A 23785-nucleotide genomic window follows, 5' to 3' on the forward strand; every position below is an offset into this window, starting at 1 on the left:
CTCCAACTACAACTGTGGCTCCCACTCTTTGAAGGTAATGGAGCTTCAGTTTCTGGATTCTCACTGGCATAGGCTCCTATAGGTGCTACAAGCTGCTGGGAGATGCCAAGTGTTCTCAGGGAGAAGGCTGCAATCAGGAAGCATTTTTATGTAAGCATTTCTGGTACACTGCCCAAACAGATCTCAGCAGAAAGAGACAGCAATCTCCAGCAAATGGCTGTAATGTATTTTTCCATTCTAAATAAGCATTCACTTTCATAATTAATTTTGTATTCTTTTTCTTAATGAGGAGCCCCATGCTGTTTACCTTTCAGGTCTCACAAAATCTGAAGCTGCCCCTTTCAAACCTCAGGTATACTCTGCTCCTCGGCCCTTTGGGTTTTTCTGTGAATTTCTCCAAATCATCATCCACCCTGCCCCTTCATTAGAGCATCTTAACCAAGCCAAGCACACTTTTATAAATACCTGCTAGGCAAGATTTCAAATGCTTTTAAGGAGAAGTTCGAGGTGTCCTGACAATTTCTCTGTCAAATGAAGACAGAGGAAAGAAAATGTGCCAAGCATGATCTAGGCAGAATATCCTATATCCTATTTGATCCTCCCAACAAATGGGCATAAAGTCTTTCTTCAACAAGAAACACTTTCTTTAACACTTTAATTTCAATATGAAACGCCTCAATTTTTGTGCTAACTACCAACAATTATAAGGACAGTTTTAAGAAAGCAAGTGCTCTCCATGTCAGGAAATATTATTTAAAATTCTAAGTACTATTTTTATTCTCATCCTATACAGTATAATAATTTTAATTTGAAAATCATTTGTGTGGTTTACATACATTTAAAGAAACTGTCAGTTGAGCCGTTAGGGATCATTTACTCAAAAGGCAACAAGGCAACACTGGATTCCTTCCTAAAAAAGCTCACTGCAGTGCTCTACACTTCTAGAGATAGATTTAAGGGGAAATTGATAGATCTCTTTTTTTTTTTTTTTTTTTTTGACCACACCCACAGCATGTGGAAGTTTCCAGGCCAGGGACTGAACCCAAGCCACTGCAGTAACACCAGATAGATCCTTAACCCGCTGTGCCACAAGGGAACTCCTAGATATATTTTTAAAAATAAATATTAGGAGTTCCCGTCGTGGCGCAGTGGTTAACGAATCCGACTAGGAACCATGAGGTTGCGGGTTCGGTCCCTGCCCTTGCTCAGTGGGTTAACACGATCTGGCGTTGCCATGAGCTGTGGTGTAGGTCGCAGACGCGGCTCGGATCCCGAGTTGCTGTGGCTCTGGCGTAGGCCGGTGGCTACAGCTCCGATTCAACCCCTAGCCTGGGAACCTCCATATGCCGCAGGGGCGGCCCAAGAAATAGCAAAAAAAGACAAAAAATAGATAAATAAATAAATAAATATTAGATACATTCACATTTGATTATAGATTTATACACACACATACAAAGTCCCTTCTAGGTGACAACAGTGGTCTCTCTTTACCTGCAAGCTCTAGAAAGAAATCAAGCTGAAATATGTTAAAGCATACGAATAATAGGAAAGTTAGCTGTTACTTCATTGTGTAATACACGAGGAATACAAAAGAGGCTTTACTAATTTGCCCAATTTAGCTATATTAAGTCCTTAACAATATGTTAAGGAAGACACATAATAAATTCTACATTTTGAAAATAGGTGTCCGACTTCTTGTACCTGATTGCTATCCATTTAACAACACAAGGAAAATGAAAACAAATCTCATTTTATTCATGATGTTACCTTAGCTCTCAGGATGTGGATTGTTTTATGAATATAAATTTGAACTCTTATTCCCATTAAATGAGCAGATTTACACTGTCTCACTGTAGTCTAGAATAGTGAAAAGGCATGGGTTCTACACTCAGAAATATCCATCCACACTAAATTTCCAGGTCCACAAGTTACCTTGAAAAAACTGCTGGATTCCTTCCTGCTTTAGTTTCTCATCTATACAGAGAGCATAACATCTAACATCTTTGTATACTTTATGCAACATTTTTAAGATAAAATGACTAGCATGGTGCTTGGCACAGAGTTGATTCTTAACCTTATTTTAAGGATGGTTTGGATAACCCTGGTCACTTTGGATGAGAAACAGTGTTTATGACAGATATTCTTCAAAGATTTTCATTTTCGCTGCATTTAAAATGCTCATTACCAGAGATTAAAGAGGTACCGCAAAGGCAAAAACACAATGTGCCTTTGCTCTCTTTCTAAACATCCACCTGGGAGAAACCAGAGCCCTAAAATCCCCTTTTGTATCCACACCTGTGCTACCAAACAGCACTCCAGGCTGGCTCTGAGAGAGGTTTCCCCTTAACAGGTGTACGATAAATACTAGTTTAATTGAAACGCTGCTGACCCAAGCCAAAATGAATGCTAATGGAAATCGTAATCCAATAGACCTGTTTTCGATTTGGTGAGTCAGGGAAGCACGTTTCCTTAAGTCCCCAGGTTCCCCAGGAGGCTGCCCGCTGCCGGTGGAACTTCTAGAGCAGATTCAGGTAAGCACCTAGACACGGGTAAAACCCTCAGACATGGCGCAGGAGTGCCTTCAGACGTTCTAATTCACTTCATGGAAACCCAACCAATATTAAAAAGCTATCAACGCACCATTTGCTTAACAAATGGACAGTGCGCTGGGGAACTAACTGCGGAAGCAATTGCCTCTCAAGTTCACCACCGATTTTTTTTCTTTTTTAATGTGACGAGACACCTCGTAACCTACACGGTTATCAGAAGGCTCTCGTGGGAGCTAAGCCAATATCTGCGCAAGGAATCAAAGTGGACTCTCCGGTTCCCATGAAGGGAACGCATCCAATCCCACCCAAGTGAAGGACTGACCTCTGCAGAAAGAGACTCAGAGGTGGGGGAGACGGCGACTAACTCCGCTGTGCCCCAAGGAGACCGACCTGTGTCCTTTAAGATGCAAAGAAATCCTGGAGCAGGGGGCTCTCCCCGGTGCGCCCGCCTGCACTCGGGTCCGCAGCCTACCTTTCTGACTCCTGAACCCGCAGCTCCGCGGTAATAGCTCCACTGAATTCCCTTCCCAGTCGCTCAGGGACTCGCTTCTCTTGGCAGCGGACCCCCATCCCCCACCCCCCGATAGAGCCAGCGGCGACCGGGTGCCCGGCCGGCGCGCGCATCCAGGTGAGCCCGGCACCAACCTCACCTGTCCGAGGCTGCGTCCCAGGGACTGAAGAGGGGCCGTCGCACGCCCCTCACCTACCCGGACCCCGCCGCCGCCACCTCCGTCCCTCGCACGCGCTGGGAGCCTCCAGGACGCGGCGGGGGCGGGGGCATCGAACCGGGCCGCCCAACTTCCTCGGCCCGCGCCCGCCGGCCCCTCCTCCAGGGCCCCGCCCAGCAGCCCCGCCTCCAAGCCCGCGCGTCACCTTGGAGCTACCTCCCACCTGACCCGACGCTGGCGCGGCTGCCAGCAGGTCCCGTGGCTGCTGTGAGAAGGCGCAGCCGCTGGGTTCTGGGAACCGACTGAGCAAAGAGGAAGAGGTTGCTTGCAACTCCTTGGTCTGGATTGGCTCACAGGAAAAGGAAGATGTGTCCCAAAAGTCTGGCAGTGACTAAGAGAGTTGAGTCTCCTCGCGTTTTAGTTCAAAGTAAGCACTAAGTGTAGACAAAGTGTGGCTGGCACCTAAAGAAAAGGTGGCAAAGTTGTCGTCGCTTAATTAATCACTTGCCTTCGCTAATGCAAAGAGGCGCGCGCCTTGCTCCCGTCGCTTCCTAAAGGATCAATGGGAAGGGAACAGCCTCCGTTTTTACCACCCTGACCCTGGAAGAGGTACCGAAGGCAGACAATCCGTTAAACGCGCGCCAGGTGCACGTGACTGCGGGTGAAGGTCGGCCTGCCAGATGAACAGAAGCTCTGTTTCTAAGCTTAAGTTCCTCATCTCTAAAGATTAGGTGACATACGCGCCCAGCGAGCTGCCAGAGCACTTAGAGATTCTTAAAGATCCCTAAATGGGATGACTGGCACTAAGGCGTTGAGTAAATGTTTTACTTTGTTCCTTTCCCTCACATTCTTTCTTCCTCCTTTTTCTTCTCCTCCCGCTATAATCGTGCACTTTATTTACTCTACCTCTGCTCAGTCATTTTCTTTTCCCATCTATTAATGAGCCGAGTCTACTACTGGGCACCCAGTCTGTACCCTACAAGGCGCTGTGCGCTTTCAAGGGGGATATTGGGGGTAAAATCCCTGCCTTCAGGGAGGTCAGGAACTCGCATGATACCCATACCACCCCTAGGAAACAGTTTTCAAATTAGATACAAGAGAATTGTAAAACCCTAAATTGTGTTGGACAGACCAGGCATTCTATAGGTTGCTTTTCGAGAAGGCTGTGAACTGTGAGGAGCTTAAGTGGTGCTATTGGTGGTTAAGAGCACAGGCTCTAGAGTAGGAACGGATTCAAATCAAATTCAGGCTCAGCAACTAATTATGTTCAGCGACTTCACCTAATGTCTCTGAATTTCGACTATCCCTTTAAAAATGAGATTACAATAATAGCTATTACATAGATTGAGAAATAATTTATTTACAGAAAGTCCGTACCACAATGTCCTGACTGACCTATGTTAGCACATAATAAATGTTGAGCAATGATAATACGAATAGGGTAGGATAGGTCGCAGACGCAGCTCGGATCCCACATGCTGTGGCTGTGGTGCAGGCCAGTAGCTACAGCTCCTATCCGACCCCTGGCCTGGGAACTTCCATATACCGCCGGTGCGGCCCTAAAAAGACAAAAAAGGAAGAAAAATAGGGTAGGAAATGGAGGCTAGGGGAGATAAAAATTTAGAAAACATGCAAACTTGGAAGCAAATGTTAGAAATCAAGGCTCCCATCATCATGAAAAGCATACAGCTACCAGTGATGAACAAAACTGGTCACCAGTTTCTGTGCTTGGCCTGTGACACATGATCATATTGAATTTTCACAAATCTGTGAGACAGTTCATAATATCCCTCATTTAGGATGAGGAAAACAAGCCTCAGAATCATGAAATAGCCAGCCTGAGGGTATGAATCAAGTTAGGAGGATCAGAGAAGCCTGAGGTAGATGGCAAATTTGGGCTTTTTCCACTGTGCTCTCTTTGCAACTACATCCCCTTCCTGAGAGAGCAGAGATAACAGGAAAATAAAGTAGAAAAAGATGAGAAGGAACCTTGGGTAGGAGAAATAGCAACCACACCTTTAGAGCCAAGTAATACAACTGAATTAAAATAGTAAATGAGCCCACACAAAAAGCTTTTTGCTTCTAACTCCTGCCACAATAGAGTTCCTGTTCTGTGGTTCCTGCAGCCCAACCGCAAGTTGAAAATGACTAACAGTGTTTTCCAATCATTAAATGCTACAGAAAGTGAAACATTGAAAGATCACAGAAATCTAAGGTCATATCTTCTCTCCTCTCTCTCACCACAGTACCCTCTTCTGTCCATCTTCCTTGAGTTTTTTTTTTTTTTTAATTGCCCAAACATGTTACCTGCTTCTAATATGTTCCACCCAGGCAATTAGTAGTGTTGCTTTAACCAATTTAACTTCACTGCATCACCACAAGCAGCACTTAGAACAGCAGCTGGACTCATAAATTTTCAATACACTGTTGGCTGATAAATTTTCAACACATTGTTGTTACATTGACTTTCTTGATTTAAAAAAGGTTTTGAACCAAGTCTTAGAGGCACTGACGATGATGTCATAATTGTTACTTTTTTAAAAATAATATCTCCTGAAATTATAAGAGACGGTCTTTGCTGTCTTGCCTTCTTAATTCACAGGAGCAACTAGGTTTTTGGCGTCGGAAGAAACAACTCTACTGTCAATATAATTGAGGCAGAGCTGTCACTCTCCACAAAGAGTCCTACACATACAATTGCTTCCCCATTTTCAACAGCATATGCTTGGTTGCATGGCAATCAAATAATTTCACTTTTTAAAAATTTGAAATGGCAGATGTGTCTTCTCCAGGTCCCATGTGCTCCTTTGCTATCACAGCTGATGAGCTCTGTCGTGAATTTGGAAATACTGTCACCGCGGAGGTACACTGGCAATGTCAGTGTGTCTGTGTAAGTGAGCCAGAGCAACTTCAACCAAATACGTTACAATGGCTCTAGTCACCTAGATTCTCTGCCCAGGATGTTAAAGGGGTCTTCGTAAAAGAAAGAAAACCATGTCTATAAATGCTGAGAAGGATGAGCTCCACCTTTCCTCTGCTCTTAGGAAATGGTGACAGGCCTCCTTATATCATCCTAGCGCTGGCTGTGCCATTCATCTAGTCCGACTCGAATCGAAGGACTCAAGTCTCATCTTAAGAGTACAACTCCCTTGAATGCTTAAGAGGAACGTTTCTGAGGTTTTTTGCTTTTTTTTTTTTTTTTGTCTTTTTGGGCATTTCTTGGGCTGCTTATGGAGGTTCCCAGGCTAGGGGTCAAATCGGAGCTGTAGCCACCGCCTACGCCAGAGCCACAGCAACGAGGGTCCGAGCCATGTCTGCAACCTGCACCACAGCCCACGGCAATACCGGATCCCCAACCCACTGAGCAAGGCCAGGGATCTAACCCACAACCTCATAGTTCCTAGTCGGATTCGTTAACCGCTGAGCCACCATGGGAATTCCACGTTTCTGAGTTCTGCTACCAGTGAGATTAAGGGCTTGACACCTAGCATCTCTCATCTTCCTTGGTGCTTCTTGGCATTTCTGGGCCAATAAAAGCTAAAGTAAAAAATCAGTTGAGATATAAACATGTAAATCTAGACCTAGGAGGCGGTGAAACCAATGCCATGGTTAAGGCAAAATTTAGCTCACTGTCCAAGTGGCAAATGTTTAGTGTATGCTACGTGAAAGAAGCATGTGCACTGTTACGTGGCACTGAGGAAGTGGCGTTTCTTTTATTGTTAGTTCAAATAGGCTTTGTCATTATATTTACTCAGTTTGTGGGTTTTTTTCCATGTTATAATTGCCATGGCAGATTATAGAAGGCATATTCTCTTTTTATAATGACTCATTCCAGACCCAGCTCTACCATTTAACCAGCTGTGTGCTCTCCTGCAGGTGGCTGATAGGGTTTCAGTTTCTTAATCAAAGGAATGGCTACAATAGAAGAGGAGTGTTATTTTCTGATTACTCAGAAATAAGACATTGTAAAATCTCCCTTTGGAAACCCAGTATTTAACTGACTTATTAATAATTATCCTGTGTAGCAAATTATTTCAAAAACCTAGGCCTTTATTTAATACAAGCTAATCAGCTGGAAATAGTCACAGGTAATAAGTTGCTCAAAGTTACACTTTTATGGATATTGTGCTTTTTAGGGGGTGAAAATTTCTATGACCAACCAGGATTAGCATCTGCAAATAGTTGCTTTTAAAAAGTTAAAGTTATTGGAGACATGGAGGGGAAATCTTAAGAGCTTTAATCTCCCATTCATCTGATGGGTAGAGCAGACCCAAATTTACTGCTTTCAGGTGAAACTTAACCTTGCTCAAGGGTCCTTCCTCATCGGTGGTGTGAATTCCATACATTTAGCTAAGTGCTTAAACCTTCTCCTACATTCAACCTGACTAGGAGAGCATTTCATACTAAACATCATTGCTGGAGCCCCATGTGGAATCACTTTTCTAACATGTGCTATACTGTGTTGCCACTGGCCATAGTGAGGAGCATCTTAGGATCAGCCCTGAGAAATGGGTTATTGAATTTGCACTTGAAGTGGTGGCCCAGGTCATTGTTTTCAAAATTCCAGTGATCCAAGGTAGAACTTGTAGATCTCAGACGTGCAAATCTAGGCTTTCCCGCAGCCCTTGGTTTGTTTGCATCCTCTGGCTTCCACAAATAACTGAATTTGTTTCCCTCTCTAATTTGACTATTAGAATGTTTTGAGTCACCTGCCCCTGTCAAATATTCAGAATCGCTTTTCATACATTGTATAAGAGATATATATCTTTCTAACTTATTGTTCTAAGTCTGAGATGACACCGGAGTTATCTTTAAAGCCAGAATATTGAGATAATAATTTTCCATGCAATAAGATGTACATCCATGAACACACATCCATCCACATAACTAATTCCACCAAGCAGCTACAATCAGGGCCACCCACTAGGATACCTACAGGGGTTCATCTAGTGAGATCAATGTGTGATTGTGGCCACAAACAAGAAAACGGGTTGTGAAAAGCTGCAGAGCGAATGTCCATCCACCTACCAAAGGCATTCTCGTTCAAGTCTTACTAACTTTGATGCCGGCCAAAGCTTTCAGGTGGCCAGATGCCAGGTGGACACTTGTGTCCCCTGATCAACGATGAATCTGAACTCTAAGATACACACTATGAACAGAAGATAAACAAGATATACAGCTTCTGCCCACCAGGGATTCACAGTTTGACGAGGGAACAGAGAGGTAAAAAATAAGCACCTCGGAGTTTCAGAGGGAAGAGACTCTGGTAACAGCATGTACATCAGCGGCAAGAAACCAGGTAGAAAAGAGCCAAGAGAATTAGCAGAAGCAGTGACTCCACACAGCCCCATGTGCTGCAGGAGATCTTGATGGATGAAGCCTAGTTCATACCACAGGGATGAGCCCACACTCAATGCACAAGAGAAGATCAATTTGAGAAATGAAGCCAGACCTGTTAGCCATATTTCCATAATTGTTTACTCAAGTAATCAGGAAATTTAAATATAGATACATAGGGAGAAATAATAACAACACTTTTGATTGAGGACATTAACAAATATAGACTTGAAGTCTCCATGTGGCCTCTTGGGACATATAATTTGAGTAAATTCTAATTCATCTAACCTCCAATTACTGGCTGTAATGATAACCTACAAAGAAAATACAGAATCATTAATGAAAGGATTGAAGAGTAGTCAGGAAACGCATGGGGCTTTAAGTGCATAATAATATTTTCAAGTTGGTTTGATATACAATTACCTGCTTTACTGACTTTTTAGGTAGATCTTTAGAAGGATTGTTGTCGTCACTACTTTAAAAAATCTGGGCCCAAAATAGAAAATAAAATATTAAAAAAAATTGATCTCAAGCAATGAGGTATTACTGTATAGCAAAGGACCTATATCCAGTCTCTTGGGATAGAACATGATGGAAGATAATATATGAAGAGGAATGTGTATATATATATATACATATATATAAATATGTCTTGTTGCTGGGTCACTTTGCAATAGAGCAGAAATTGTTACAACATTGTAAACTAACTATAATCTACTTTAAAAAGTCGATCTCAAAACTGAATTAATTCCTTAATTTCCAGTATCCAGGTGTTAAATCTTTTATGTATTGGGAAATACCTAACTAGACTGAAAAACCATTCATTCTATAAAGGGCTTATTCTTTTGAAAAATAACTTTGCCTAGTTTGAAATTACCATGAGACTGATTTTACTTTATTTTATTTTATTTTATTTATTTATTTATCTACTTATTTATTTTTGTCTTTTTGCCATTTCTTGAGCCACTGCCACAGCATATGGAGGTTCCCAGGCTAGGGGTTGAATCGGAGCTGTAGCCGCCGGCCTACGCCAGAGCCACAGCAATGCGGGATCCGAGCCGTGTCTGCGACCTATACCACAGCTCACGGCCATGCTGGGTCCTTAACCCACTGAGCGAGACCAGGGATCAAACCCACAACCTCATGGTTCCTGGTCGGATTCATTAACCACTGCGCCATAACGGGAACTCCAAGACTGATTTTAAAATTAAGAACGAGGGAGTTCCTGTTAAGGATCCAGCGTTGCTGTGGGCTGTGGTGTAGGTCGCAGACGCGGCTTGGATCCGCATTGCTGTGACTCTGGTGTAGGCCAGAGCCTACAGCTCTGATTAGACCCCTAGCCTGGGAACCTCCGCAATAAATACATACATACATACATACGAGAAGGAGGAGTTCACATTGCGGCTCAGCAGTAACAAACTCTACCAGTATCCGTAAGGACGGGAGTTCCATCCCTGGCCTTGCTCAGTGGGTTAAGGATCTGGTGTTGCTAAGACCTGCATATAGCTTGCAGATGCGGCTCAGATCTGGCATTGCTGTGGCTGTGGTGTAGGCCAGTGGCTACAGCTCGGATTCAACCCCTAGCCAGGGACTTCCATGTGCTGCAAATGCAGCCCTAAAAAGACAAAAAAAAAAAGGAAGGATAAACCATCCTTAGCTAAACAAAATATATTTTATTCTATGTTTTGTCTTTTGTCTTTTTAGGGCCGCACCCACAGCATATGGAGCCATGACAGGAACTCTGAGAAAATATATTTTAGATCATTTAAAAAAAAGAGTTTCTCAGCCTACAGTCTCAGTGTCAGAATATTTAGTTGTATTTTTGAACTTTTTACAATGAACTTTGCACCCACCCTCAGGGTTGTGACCTATCTCCTTAGTCTTTATGGTTTTGGTGGAAGGAGGCCTTACTTGATGAATTTGTGAAATGTGGTTCTACTCTAGAACCTCTTATTTGAAAATCCCAACCTTATAGTTCAAACTGAGTATGCTTTTTGATGCACACATTGGTAAAATATGCCCAGGAACTCCATAAAACTAAGAAGGGTATCCAAGTTATGTGTTTATCCAGGAAGTGAAAATATTCCATGTTTTTGTTAAATTTTGGGTCTATAATGCCTTGTTTCTGACAGACTTTCTTCCCCAGTGATGAAATCACTTTTTTTGGGAACAAAGAAAATCTCAACATCACACTATTTCACCTGAACAAACTGTATTTTAATATATTACACAAATTTGAATTTTGTTAAATTGAGGAATTTTGGTAAATTGAATTGTGTTAATTGAATATTTCCCTAAATTGTAGAGTCAGAACGAGTAAGCTTAGAAGACTAGCATTTAAAATGTTTGTGGAGGAGTCCCATTGTGGCTCAGCATGTTAAGAACCCAACATAGTATCCATGAAGATTTGGGTTTGATCCCTGGTCTCACTCAGTGGGTTAAGGTTCTGGCCTTGCCACAAGCTGTGGTGTAGGTCACAGAAGTGGCTCAGATCCCGCATTGCTGTGGCTGTGTCATAGGCCAACAGCTTCAGCTCCAATTCAACCCCTAACCCAGAAACTTCCATATGCCACCATAAAAAGAAAAAAAGAAAAAAATAATAAAATTTTTGTGAGAAGGAGTTTCTTGGTGGCTCAGCAGGTTAAGGATTTGGCATTGTCCCTGCTGTGGCTCTGGTTTCAGCTCTGGCGTTGGTTCAATCTTTGGCCCAGGAAAGGCCAAAACTAAAACCTAAACCAAAAACAATACGATGGCTGTGAAGACATTGTCCCGTTGCCTGCCCAAGTTTTGTACAGCTCTGAAGAGCCTGTTTTAGCAAGGGAGGCTTGTGTCCCCAACAAGCTGGAAACTTCCATGGTCACTTTATAATGAAATGTGGCAAGACAATAAAGGACAGAATTAGCAGCACCATAAAAAGTGTGAATGGACATCTAAAGGGCGGAAATTAAAAATGAAAAAGCAAGTGATCAATGAACAGTGTGGGGAAGCAAGCTGGAATATAAATGGGTACAGAAAAACCACTATAAACCATCAGGACCAGAAAATCAGAAAGTGTGATGATAAATAAGGTAGACAATAACTCAAATGGGCCCAATAGAATCAAAGTTCATAATACACGTAGCTGTGTTGTAAGTCAGAGGAGAAAATGGATTTTTCTTCTTTGTGATCACACCTCTCTCTAGGTGTAACTGTCACTGCAGCTTTTTGAAATACAGCAATATCTGCTTAATGAAGAGATTAGCAGGCTACCATTGTGACTTATCTGACTCTTCTCTGAGAATAAGAAAACTCATTAGCTCATCCCTGCCATTCAGCTCAGAAGATGCACGTGCTCCATGTTACTGAAAAGAATGCAATAGTTAAAAAAAAAAAAAAAAAAAAAAAAGAGTTCTTTGCAAGAATTAATGTTTGGTGTTAATCAGTGTTATCTTTATCATACGAGCTCAAGACAGAAGTTACAATGATTTGTGTACGAAAAAAGCATCTTTTATTCCACCCATGTCTTTTATTTTCCCTTTCTCACATTGTATTCTGCCCATGGTCTCCTATACAGACCCCTTGATCCCCATCTTTCCTACCACCTGACTGAGTCTCTCTGAGTCCCGAAACTCCTCATAGCCAAATTCTATCTCCCTAAAAGCCCACATAAGATACTGTCTCCTGCACAAAGAATCCCCCTCATTTCTCAACCCGAAGCAATGCCTCTCTCCAAAGATCTCTCATAGCAGTATCCTTACCAATCTTATAAAGCTTCAATCAAGAATAATTTCCTTATGTTAGGAGCAATTTCCAAGTGCTTAGGAGTCAGTGCTTTCACAGCTAATGTCTGGGGTCAATCCATGGTCTAGGAACTTAAATCCCACAGCAAGCCACTGCATATGGTGGCCAAAAGAAAAAAATGAATTTTTAAGGAGGTCTCCTTGTGGTTCAGTGGGTTAATAATTTGACATAGTGTCCCTGAGGATGTGGGTTCAATCCCTGGCCTAACAGTGTGTTAAGGATCTGGCATTTCCACAAGCTGCGGTATAGGTCATAGATGAGGCTCAGATCCCACGGAGATGTGGCTGTGGTATAAGCCAGCAGCTGCAGTTCCAATTTGTCCCCTGGCCTTGGGACTTCCATATACTGCATGGGCAGCACTAAAAGAAAAATAAGAACAGTTGCCTCTAGAAACTCTTGCTATGGCACAGTGAGTTAAGAATCTGATTGCAGTGGCTGAGGGCACTGTGCTGCAGTTTGGATTCAATCCCTGACCCTGGCCTGGGAACTTCCATATGCTGTGGGTTACGCCACTTAAAAAAAAAAAAAAAAAAAAAAAAAAGAAGAAGAATTGCCTCTATCTTTTATAAAATAATTGTTTGGGATACCTGTTCTATCTATCAAACACTCATTTGTTTCACATATATTTCTGGAATACCTATATTGTTCAAGGATAATCTACAGAATATAAGGTTTTGGTCTCTGAGATATATATACACACAAATATATATATACATACTTGTGTGTGTTTATATATATATATGTATATGTATATATGTATATATATATATGTATATATGTATATATATATACCCAACATATTAGCTATCTATGGATGTGAAAAGAATTACCCCAAAATTCAGTAGCTGGAAGGAAAAAGCATTTATTATGTCAGAGTTTCTATGGGACAGGAATCCTCATATGGCTAAGATAGGTTTTTCTGGCTCAGGCTTTCTCATGAGGCTATTGCCAAGCTCTCTGCTAGGGAAGCAGTCATCTCAAAGCTCAAATGGGGCTGGAGAATCTACCTGAAAACTCACTCAAGTTGTTGCTGGCAGACTATAATTCCTCGTTATGTGGTCTGCTCCTTGGTAGCTATTTGTCCCCTACCATGGCAACTGGTGGTAATCAAGGTGAGAAAGAGGAGTCCCTGTGTGGCTCAGTGGATTAAGTATCTGGCGTTGTCACTGCAATGGCTCTGGTTGATGCTGTGATGCAAGTTCAATCCCTGGCCTGGGAACTTCTGCATGCTGTGGTCCTGGCCAATAATAATAATAATAATAATAATAATAATAATAATAATAGAAAGTGACCAAGATGGAAGTCATGATCTTTTTTTACTTTAATCTAGGAATTGACATGTCTGATTTCTGCCACACTTTCTGCATTAGATGCAAATCAATAAATTCATCACATACACAGAAGGAGGAGATCATACAAGGACATAGACAACAGGAAGCCAGGATTATAAATTTAGAGGCTGCCTACTATATCTAATTAGCACAAAAAATATATAGTAAATGTCTGATGAATAGTCTGTCTAGGATTTCTTGAGATTCTTCAAGTTGAAAGTTTATATTTTAATCAAATTTGAATATGGTAAATTTTTCTTTTTTTCTTTTTTTTTTTTTGTCTTTTTGCCTTTTCTTGGGCCACTCCCATGGCATATGGAGGTTCCCAGGCTAGGGGTCTAATAGGAGCTGTAGCTGCCAGCCTCCACCACAGCCACAGCAACACAGGATCCGAGCAACGTCTGCAACCTACATCACAGCTCAGGCAATGCCAGGGATTAACCCACTGAGTGAGGCCAGGGATTGAAACTGCAACCTCGTGGTTCCTAGTTGGATTCATTAACCACTGAGCCATGACAGGAACTACGAAGTTGGTACCTCTTTATGAAGTTATGGTGTCATTTTTCCCATCAGCCAATTGCTTGAAGAAATTGGACCAGATCAAAAGTTCTTATTATTTTCATACAAAATTTACTGTATTACTATTATTATTTTCAATTTGGTTACACAGAACACGTTACTGGATGCTCTGATAAGGGTGTATAGCCCTCTTATAAATGTCAGATGAATAATCTGTGTAGGATTTGTTGAGCTTCTTAAACCTGATAGTCTATCAACAGCCAGTTGGAGGCTGACAGTCATGAGATCAGCGTTAATTCATTGAGTTGATCCAATTTCAAGCAGAAGTAAGGAAGCAGCATCTAAGCCTATACTGTCTCATTATGGGAAATAGTCCTTCTGTAAACATAAGCCTTTATCATTCTAGTACTTAAATTGTAGCAATCTTTGCCTCAAGTATCTTTGCACAAGAAGTAATGCTATTTAAGACTTGAGTCAAGTCTTGCCACTCAGAATACTGGTCAATCTTTTTTTTTTTTTTGTCTTTTTGGGGTCACATATATGGAGGTTCCCAGGCCAGGGGTCAAATCGGAGCTGTAGCAGCTGGCTGACACCACAGCCATAGCAACGCAGGATCCTTAACCCACTGAGCGAGGCCAGGGATTGAACCTGAAACCTCATGGTTCCTAGTCGGATTTGTTTCTACTGCGCCATGATGGGAACTCTGGTCAATCTTTTTTTTGTTTTCTTTCTGTCCACACCCACTGCATATGTAAGTTCCTTGTCCAGGGATCAAATCCTAGCCACAGCTGTGACCTACACCACTGCTATGGCAACACCAGATCCTTAACCTGATGTGTCACAGCAGGAACTCCTGGCCCATCTTTTTAGTATCAGTAAGGCAAATTTCCAGGTCCTCATGATGCCTAGCAAAACTTTTAGGTCAGGACACTTCTTTTCAATCTCTTTGAAGCATACCAAGAATGTGCTGATTTTTTTTCTCAGGCTTCTTGGAAGGGATCTCATTGCATTCTAGATTAATATAACCTAAGGTAATTTGGCCACCAAGCATGAAGTCGCAGAGCAACTTTGCCTTTCAAGGTAACTGGCAGATAATCAAAGATATGACTCATGATCCCAAGCACCCTTATGCATCTTTCATTTGTAAGCCAAACAAAGGTGCAAATAGATCATCAAAAGCTTTCTGTAAAAGTGGCAGGCTGTCTATTACTGTACTCAGATGAGTAACTCCAGTTCATCCAAACTGTCCTTGGCTGACAGTGTTTCTGTCCTTCTCTAATCTACTCCAGTGGCTCCTGTTACATAATTGGACCTCACCACTTATAGAGCCATTTGCAACTTAATATTGGTCATATAAATTTTCATTTCACATTATCTCTCTTTACTGATTTATCTGTATATATCCGTGAAATTATTACTCAAGTTTACCACCCCTTTTTCTAATTATCCAGTGTATCCTATAATGTGAATGACAAAATTTCAAGCCTGAGTCTCTAGAACCTTGTACTCCTAGTTTTTTTTTTGATCCACTATAATCATAAGCAATAAATTTATGCAATAGAGAACAAAACAATAATCAGCAAATAAAAATGGAAAATACCTGATGTAAAATATAAGCTCAAGTTCAGCCACTTAATAGCTAGTGACTTTGAGCAAATTAATTTCCCTATGTAAATTGGAAATACTATCTACATTAGAAGGCTAGTGTAAAGGTAGTAAGTATTTTGAATATATATGAGCCAAAGCAGATTCTCAATAAATCAAATATTCGGATATTGTAGTGATGATAAGGATGATGATAAAGTTCATACTACATCATTCTTTTTCTCTCAAATTCATTGGTTTTTCTCCAACATTTTATTATGAAAATTTTCAAACACACAACATACCTGTTAAGACTTACCATGAAAGCTTGTGTATCTACCAACAAGATTCCACTGCACATTTGGTTACATATCTACACAACTATGTCTCTACTGACCAACCTGTTTAATTTTGGACACATTTCAGAACAAACTGTAGACCTTCCTTCCCTCCATATATGATTTTAACTAGTTCTTTCTACAATGACTATAATTTTTTCTTTTGACATAAATCTTATGTATATTCAAGTGTACAAATATTAAGCATACATTTCCTGTGGCATTTTTTTTCTTTTTCTTTTCTTTTTTTTTTGGCTACGCCCACAGCATGTGGAAGTTCCTCATTGAGGGATTGAACCTGCACCACAGCAGTGACTTGGCCACTGCAGTGACAATGCTGCACCTCCAAGCTGCTGCACCACAAGGGAATGCCTACATTTCCTGAGTTTTAATTAATAAGCACATCAACCAAGATATAGGAAATTCCCTTCACCCTCCAAAATTATTTCACATCCCTCCCCAGTTAGTTCTTCCCTCACTACACAAACACACACCAACAGGCCACCTCAGCTCTGACACTAGGTTCATCACAGATTAGGTCTGCCTTTGTCCAGAACATCAAATAAATGGGATAATATATTTGTACTTCTTTTTGTCTTTTTCTAGGGCTGCACTCGAGGCATATGGAGTTTCCCAGGCTGGGGGTCTAATCGGAGCTGTAGCCACCAGCCTATGCCAGAGCCACAGCAACGCTGGATCCGAGCCGTGTCTGCAACCTACACCACAGGTCATGGCAGCGCTGGATCCTTAACCCACTGAGTGAAGCCAGGGACTGAACCTTCAACCTCATGGTTCCTAGTCGGATTCATTAACCACTGAGCCACGATGGGAACTCCTATTTGTACTTTTTGTGTAAAATTATTTTTTTCATTCCATATGTGTGTGTGTGTATTTTGGCCACAGCCATGCATGCAGAAGTTCAAGGATTGAACCAGGGCCACAGCAGTAACTAGGGCCACAGCAGTGACAGTGCTGGATGCCTAACCCACTAAGCCACAAGAGAAACTCCTTTTTTGTTTGTTTTATTGGAATTTTTTTTGTTTTGGTTGGTTGTGCCCACAGTGTTCAAAAGTTCCTGTGCCAGGGATTGAACCAGAGGCTAGCCATGACAGTGCCATGTCACTATGTTATAAGCTCCCAGGGTAGTCCTGACTTCTCACAGTTTTTGAGATGCATCAGTTTTGCTATGTGTAACAGTGGTTTGTCCTAATGTTGCTGAATTATATATATATATATATTTTTTTTTTTTTTTGGTCTTTTTTACTATTTCTTTGGCATGTGAAGGTTCCCAGGCTAGGGGTCGAATTGGAGCTGTAGCCCCCGGCCTATGCCAGAGCTACAGCAACGTGGGATCTGAGCCGCGTCTGCAACCTACACCACAGCTCCCAGCAATGCCGGATCGTTAACCCACTGAGCAAGGGCAGGGATCGAACCCGCGACCTCATGGTTCCTAGTCGGATTCGTTAACCACTGTGCCACGACGGGAACTCCCTGAATAATATTTTGTTGTATGAATGTCACATGTGTTTATCCATTCTATCACCTGTCTGTCTCCAGATTAAGACTCTTGGGGAATAAAGTTATCATAAACGTGTTTGAATAAGCCTTTGCATGAGCATATATGTCTCTTTATTAGGTTTCTGTGGATTAGATATTGTTCCCTTCTCTTTTATTTCCCTAATACCTACCATAATGCTGAACAGAGAAGCACACACACACACACACACACACACACGCCTACCACACTTACTTGCAAGATGAAAAGAAGAAAACAAAAGGTGACTAGTTCTTTTGTTCATCTCTCCAAGGAGGGCTTTTTGTGAGCCAATAAGTATTTAGATGTCAGATTTTGATTTCCATAATTTTGTGAATAATTTACAGTCTTAATTCTATAATGAACTGTGTGAGCATTTTCCATCCATTTATTGAATATGATTACCTAGTATCATTGATTGATTAATAAATTTTATAAAAGTAGTTGACCTAGGAGTTCCCATCGTGGTGCAGTGGTCAACGAATCTGACTAGGAACCATGAGTTTGCAGGTTCCATCCCTGGCATTGCTCAGTGGGTTAAGGATCGCATTGCCTTGAGCTGTGGTTGCAGACATGGCTCGGATCCCGCATTGCTGTGGCTCTGGTGTAGGCTGGTGGCTACAGCTCCGATTTGACCCCTAGCCTGGGAACCTCCATATGCCTCGGATGCAACCCTAGAAAAGGCAAAAAAAAAAAAAAAAAAAAGTAGTTGACCTAATTGACAAGGAGACAAGAGATCAACTACCTGACCCATTAAAGTTAGTGACCTTGTACAAAATTTGGGGGACCTCAGGTTCAGAATGCTGGTCTCAGGTGTAATGATAACGGCACACAGATCTCATGCACTCAGAGTTGCATCGCCTTTTTAAATCTTTTTCTTGAAAGTTCTCAGACGGGATGATTGAAACAGAAAACTGCCCAGGTGGTCATCCAGCTGGGACATGGAGTTGGTGCAGGATTTCAGAAAGAGTTCTAAGTCTGGAGATTGCGAGATTAAATTCTAAAATCAAGTCTGATATGCACTCACACCACTTTGGGAAAGCCCCTCAGCAACTCCCAATGACTTCAATTTTCCAGGAGTACATGAGGGCAGGTGGCTGAATGACCATTAAAGCACTATGTGATTAATTAAGGCAACTTTAGAATATTAACACAAATGAAATAGCTACACTCCATCTTGTCTTCTCTATTGAATTTCTTTGGGATTTTTGATCCATTATAACTTCATCTTGGTTCTCCAGTTAATTATGATGTAAGAGTTACTCCTATTGAGTGATCCTGTATGCTATACCCAGATTTCCATGCAAATTGCTCTTCCAATCCCATGATCATATAGCCAATACATGCAGGAGTTTAGACCTGGTTCTGTCTGAATCTAAAATCTGTGGTCTTAAGCAGAAAGGCCTTTGGGGATAGCATGAACTCTCTGACTATTTGCGTAGCTAGCAGGTATGCATTAAAGACCACTATTGTTAATGCTAAACCACCTCCACTGCAGCCTCCTCAGCATCCTTTAAATGACAATGATTGCTTCTGGCTATGTAGGCATGAAGTAGTTACATTTCCTCCTAAGCAAAGACTGTCTGGGTTCTGGCCTTAATTGATAAGGCCACAGCTGCCCCCCCATCCCCGCCCCTGCAGGAAACTACTGCTGACCTTACACTGGAACTTTTTCATCCTTCTCTAAAGCTTTGTTAAGATCTTCACTAGGAAACCCAATGTCTTTGTTGAGTTTCTTCTCAGATTGCAAGATTTCTTTCTTGCATTTTTGAAGTACAGTGTCAGTCGTATTTGATGAACATTTACTACACATCTTAAATCAGGATACGCATGGAGAATGCGAAGATGAGTAAAATACACACATCCTTATTAAAGGATAATTTTCCCCAAATGGTAAAATTGTGACTACTATACAGATATAAAATGAACGTATGTTGGAGATTTTATTTAATCCTTATTAATGAGAAGGATTTACTGAAATGTTACGACCAGTTCAAAGGGGAAAACCAAGAAAACAAATTGACATGGCTGGTGGTTTGCAAACTGGACCACATAAACCAAGGGCAGGGAGAGACAGAAGAATGAAGCAGACCATTCCAGACTGATAGATATCAGTTTTAATAAGCAAGAGAATTTACACAGGAGTCTTGTCTTGGGTGGCTGCAAAACTAGTATACATGCCTACCAGAATCTTCAAAGTTTATATAGAGACCTTAAAGGGGTTTGGTCTCGCATATCATCCGGATGATCTCAACAAAACCTTATTCTCTCAAGGCCACATCGTTGAAAACGTCTCCCATCTTTGGAATGATGGGCAGAATGTACACTCCAAAAAAGCAGAGGAGAAGTGAGGAGTCTTCCATGGCCCAGATAGGGCTAGAGGGTCAACTCGTGGTCACATCCTCTCAGTGACCCTTCCTCTCAGTGACCTTGTCCAACAATAGAGTAAAAGAATGTTGAAATGAATTTGCAAATAGATGCAGACCCACCTTTTCCAGAGGTGGAGGAAAGAATTGTCAGTCACTGGGCAGAATTAATTTGCATAGCTATACAGAAGGATTCTTTTGCATAGCTGTTATCTAAAAATGATCAAGTTATACAGTAGTTCAAGGGCAATGAGAGACTAAAACCAGATAATCTGGAAGGCCCTGCTAAAGACAATGCATAATTTTCCGTGGAAACACATCTTTTTCTTTGCACCTTAATGAAAAAAGGCAGTACCATTTAATGAGTACCTGTGAAATGCTCCTAGGCACTTTGGCAGATTAGTCAGTAAGTACTTAATTTGATTAAGACATAGCTTAGAGAAATGTTTGGAGACCTTGCTAGTAAATTGGAAAGCTGGGATGTATTTATATTATATCTAATGATTCAAATGACTACTTTTCAAGCTATAGAATATTTACAAGGAAATCAAAGTGTAATGGAGGGGACAGTAATTACAACTGTGTGTTACATTAGATATGTGTTTGCACAAGAGGGGGCACAGTAAAAAATATCCAGCTTCATCTTTTCCCTTGTATAGCCCTTCATGTCACATAGACTTAGGGGCTTACATTTTTTGAAAGAATTTAGTTTTTTTAATTCAAATTACTTGTTAGTTTCAGCTGACTTTCTAACTTTTTGAAGGGGATGAGAACAATGGAATTTAGAGCAAAAAAAAAAAAAGCCAAAATGTAAGAACATCATCTGCCTACATAGCTTTACGTATTTCACTTATTCACCCATCATCCTTGTCTGCTACAAATTTTCATTTAGACACTTGGTTCAACAAGGTACAAACATCCTTCCTCAGAATTATTTTTGTGCTTTTCTAATAGCCTTTCTGTTTTAGATCAACTTTGACAGAAAAGTTGCAAAGATAGTACAGAACTCCTGAACACCCTTCATCCAGGTTCCCCCATTGGTAATGTCTTAAAACACGTTGGCACATTTGTCACAATTTTAAAAACTTAGACTGTTATTTACTATGAACTAAACTCCAGACTTAACTTAGAGTTCATCAATTTTTCCATTCATGAGTTCTCTCTGATCCAGAATCCAGTCCAGGGCATGACATTACATTTAGCTGTCACATCTCTTCAGTCTCCTCTTGTCTATGACACTTTCCTTTTATTACCTTGACAGTTTGGATAAGGACTGGCCAGGTCCACCTAGAATTAGAATGTCCTCCTATCTAGATTGGCCTGGTTTGTTGTTGTTGTTGTTGTTGTTGTTTTGGGGTTTTTTTTTTTTGGTTTGTTTTGTTTTTGTTTTTAGGATGGGGTCTAGATTTTTTTTTTTTAAGTACCACCTAGGTGATAAGTGATACTTAAGGTTTTTTGTTTTCAGTGTTTTTTGTTTTGTTTTGTTTCGTTTTGTTTTTTAAGCACCACACCAGGGGCAATTGGAAGTCCCTGGGGGAGTTCCCGTCGTGGCGCAGTTGTTAACGAATCCAACTAGGAACCATGAGGTTGCGGGTTTGGTCTCTGCCCTTGCTCAGTGGGTTAACGATCCGGCGTTGCCGTGAGCTGTGGTGTAGGTCGCAGACGCGGCTCGGATCCCGCGTTGCTGTGGCTCTGGTGTAGGCCGGTGGCTACAGCTCTGATTCGACCCCTAGCCTGGGAACCTACATATGCCGCGGGAGCGGCCCAAGAAATAGCAAAAAGACCAAAAAAAAAAATAAAAAATAAAAAAAGGAAGTCCCTGGACTAGGCGTTGAATCCAATCTGCAGCTGCTGGCCTATGCTATAGCCATGGCAACACCGGATCCAAGCCACCTCTGCAACCCTCACCACCCATATCTGGGAACTACACCGCAACTTGTGGCAATGTTGGATCCTTAACCCACTGAATGAGGCCAGGGATTAAATCCGCATCCTTATGGACATTATGTCAGGTTCTTAACCCGCTGAGCCACAACAGGAACTCCTGTAGATCAAGTGTTTTATTGTCACGTCTTACAGGGAGGTGCACATGGTAGGGTATGTGATATCCATGTGATGTGAAATGTTAGCCATCATTCTATAATTTCTGAGGATTTTTAAGAATAATCGTGGATCTTCAGGTATTTCATCACTAGTACAGAGAGTGAGGTTTAGGAGCTAGATATGGTTCTCTGCTCTGCACTCTGGCAATTTCCTCTGTTAATGAGTCAGTGACCTGGCATGCTCTACTGTCAATATCCTTCTCCAAACAGGAAAGGACAAGAAAAAGCACCAGTCTGATTAAATGGCGCTTGGTTTATCCCTGCACAAGTCAGAGCAGGAAGAACACTTGGGCTTCCAGTAATCTACAAAGAAGTTCTGCTAAGTCATGCCTCACCCCTCCTACCACGAGCCCTGAAAAGCTTGAGAGTATTTTCTGGGCAAAGGCACAGCCCCACTGCAGTGACATAAAAGGCCTAAGTAAGTTTCAAAGTTAAGGAGACCCAGTTGTGTCTCAGAGACTCATGCTGTCCCAGTCCTGTCCTTTTTGACTCATCCTGTGATTATTGATAGGCTTTATAGAAGTCTCTCTTGCCCTCTTTTAAAGGGCAAAAGGATCACATGTCAGCCAGACCCTCCTCCACAAATTCATATGGCAAAGATGTTCTCTATTTTTTTTTTTTTTAATGGCCACCCCCACGGCATATGGAATTTCCCAGGCCAGGGATTGAATCTGAGCCACAGCTGGGAACTTGGTCACACCTGGAGCAACACTGGATCTTTTTAACCCATTGTGCAGGGCCGGGGATCAAACCCTTGCTGCAACAGAGAGGACACTGTATCCTTAACCCACTGTGCCCCAGCAGGAACTCCGAAAGAAGTTTTCTAAGTATACAATGGACTAAAAATAATCCCTTTCTTTTGAAGGCCTATTTTTTCCTTCACTTTTACAGGCTGTATATAGGCAGTTTTTCTTTGTAAAGATGTCAGATGTTAAGGAACTAAATCTATGCATGTGGGTTTTTTCATATAAAACAGAGCTCTTATTTTCAGGTGAGTTTGGGAGGGGATAAAGAACAAAAGAAAATAAAAATATATTTTTATTAGCTTATTATTATTATTATTTGTCTTTTCTAGGGCTGCTTCCCGTGGCATTTGGAGTTCCCAGGCTAGGGGTCTAATCGGAGCTGTAGTCACCAGCCTACGCCAGAGCCACAGCAATGTGGGCTCCAAGCCGCATCTGTGACTTACACCACAGCTCACCACAGCTCACAGCAACGCCAGATCCTTAACCCACTGAGCAAGGCCAGGCATCGAATCCACAACCTCATGTTCCTAGTCAGCTTCGTTAACCACTGTGCCACGATGGGAACTCTTTATTAGCTTATTTTATGGGTGATTTACAATAGGCTTTGCCTACTTCCTCTTAGGAGAAATCCTAAAGGAGACTGAAGGCCCATGTTAAAGGCATCAACTTGAATAAATACAGTTTGGCATTAGGCTGCTGTCTCCTCCAACTACTCACAGTAGTTGCTCAAGGCAGGGAGGGGGCCAAGGATTTGCAAATGACAAGGATGTGTTGCCAGAGATTACAACTTCGCTAAAGGACACAAAATCCAGTGGTCTCTATAGATGGGCTTTGGTTGTGTTTGCTGTTTTAACTGGAGAGTAGGAAGATTTACAGATTGAACGATTTAATAAAAAAATTGTTTTTGTCTTTTTGCATTTTCTAGGGCTCC

At 41.6% G+C, this 23785-nt stretch overlaps 1 protein-coding gene across 16 annotated transcripts in view; it reads right to left on the bottom strand.

Annotated features, from left to right (window-relative positions):
• Positions 1 to 3306, bottom strand: part of MCTP2 (multiple C2 and transmembrane domain containing 2) — a 237545-nt gene extending 234239 nt beyond the window's left edge. For all 16 annotated transcript variants that reach the window (XM_084967038.1, XM_021099366.2, XM_084967035.1 and 13 more), the window contains exon 1: positions 3200 to 3306. The gene's annotated coding sequence lies outside the window, so the exon portion shown is untranslated. The remainder of the gene's footprint in view (positions 1 to 3199) is intronic.
• Between the last annotated feature and the right edge of the window lie 20479 nt (positions 3307 to 23785).

The sequence above is a fragment of the Sus scrofa genome, chromosome 7 (assembly GCF_054392235.1).
Source record: "Sus scrofa isolate SSC_HxYL_T2T_F1_AM1 chromosome 7, Sscrofa_HxYL_maternal_Yorkshire_Landrace_v2.0, whole genome shotgun sequence".
Lineage (NCBI taxonomy): Eukaryota > Metazoa > Chordata > Mammalia > Artiodactyla > Suidae > Sus > Sus scrofa.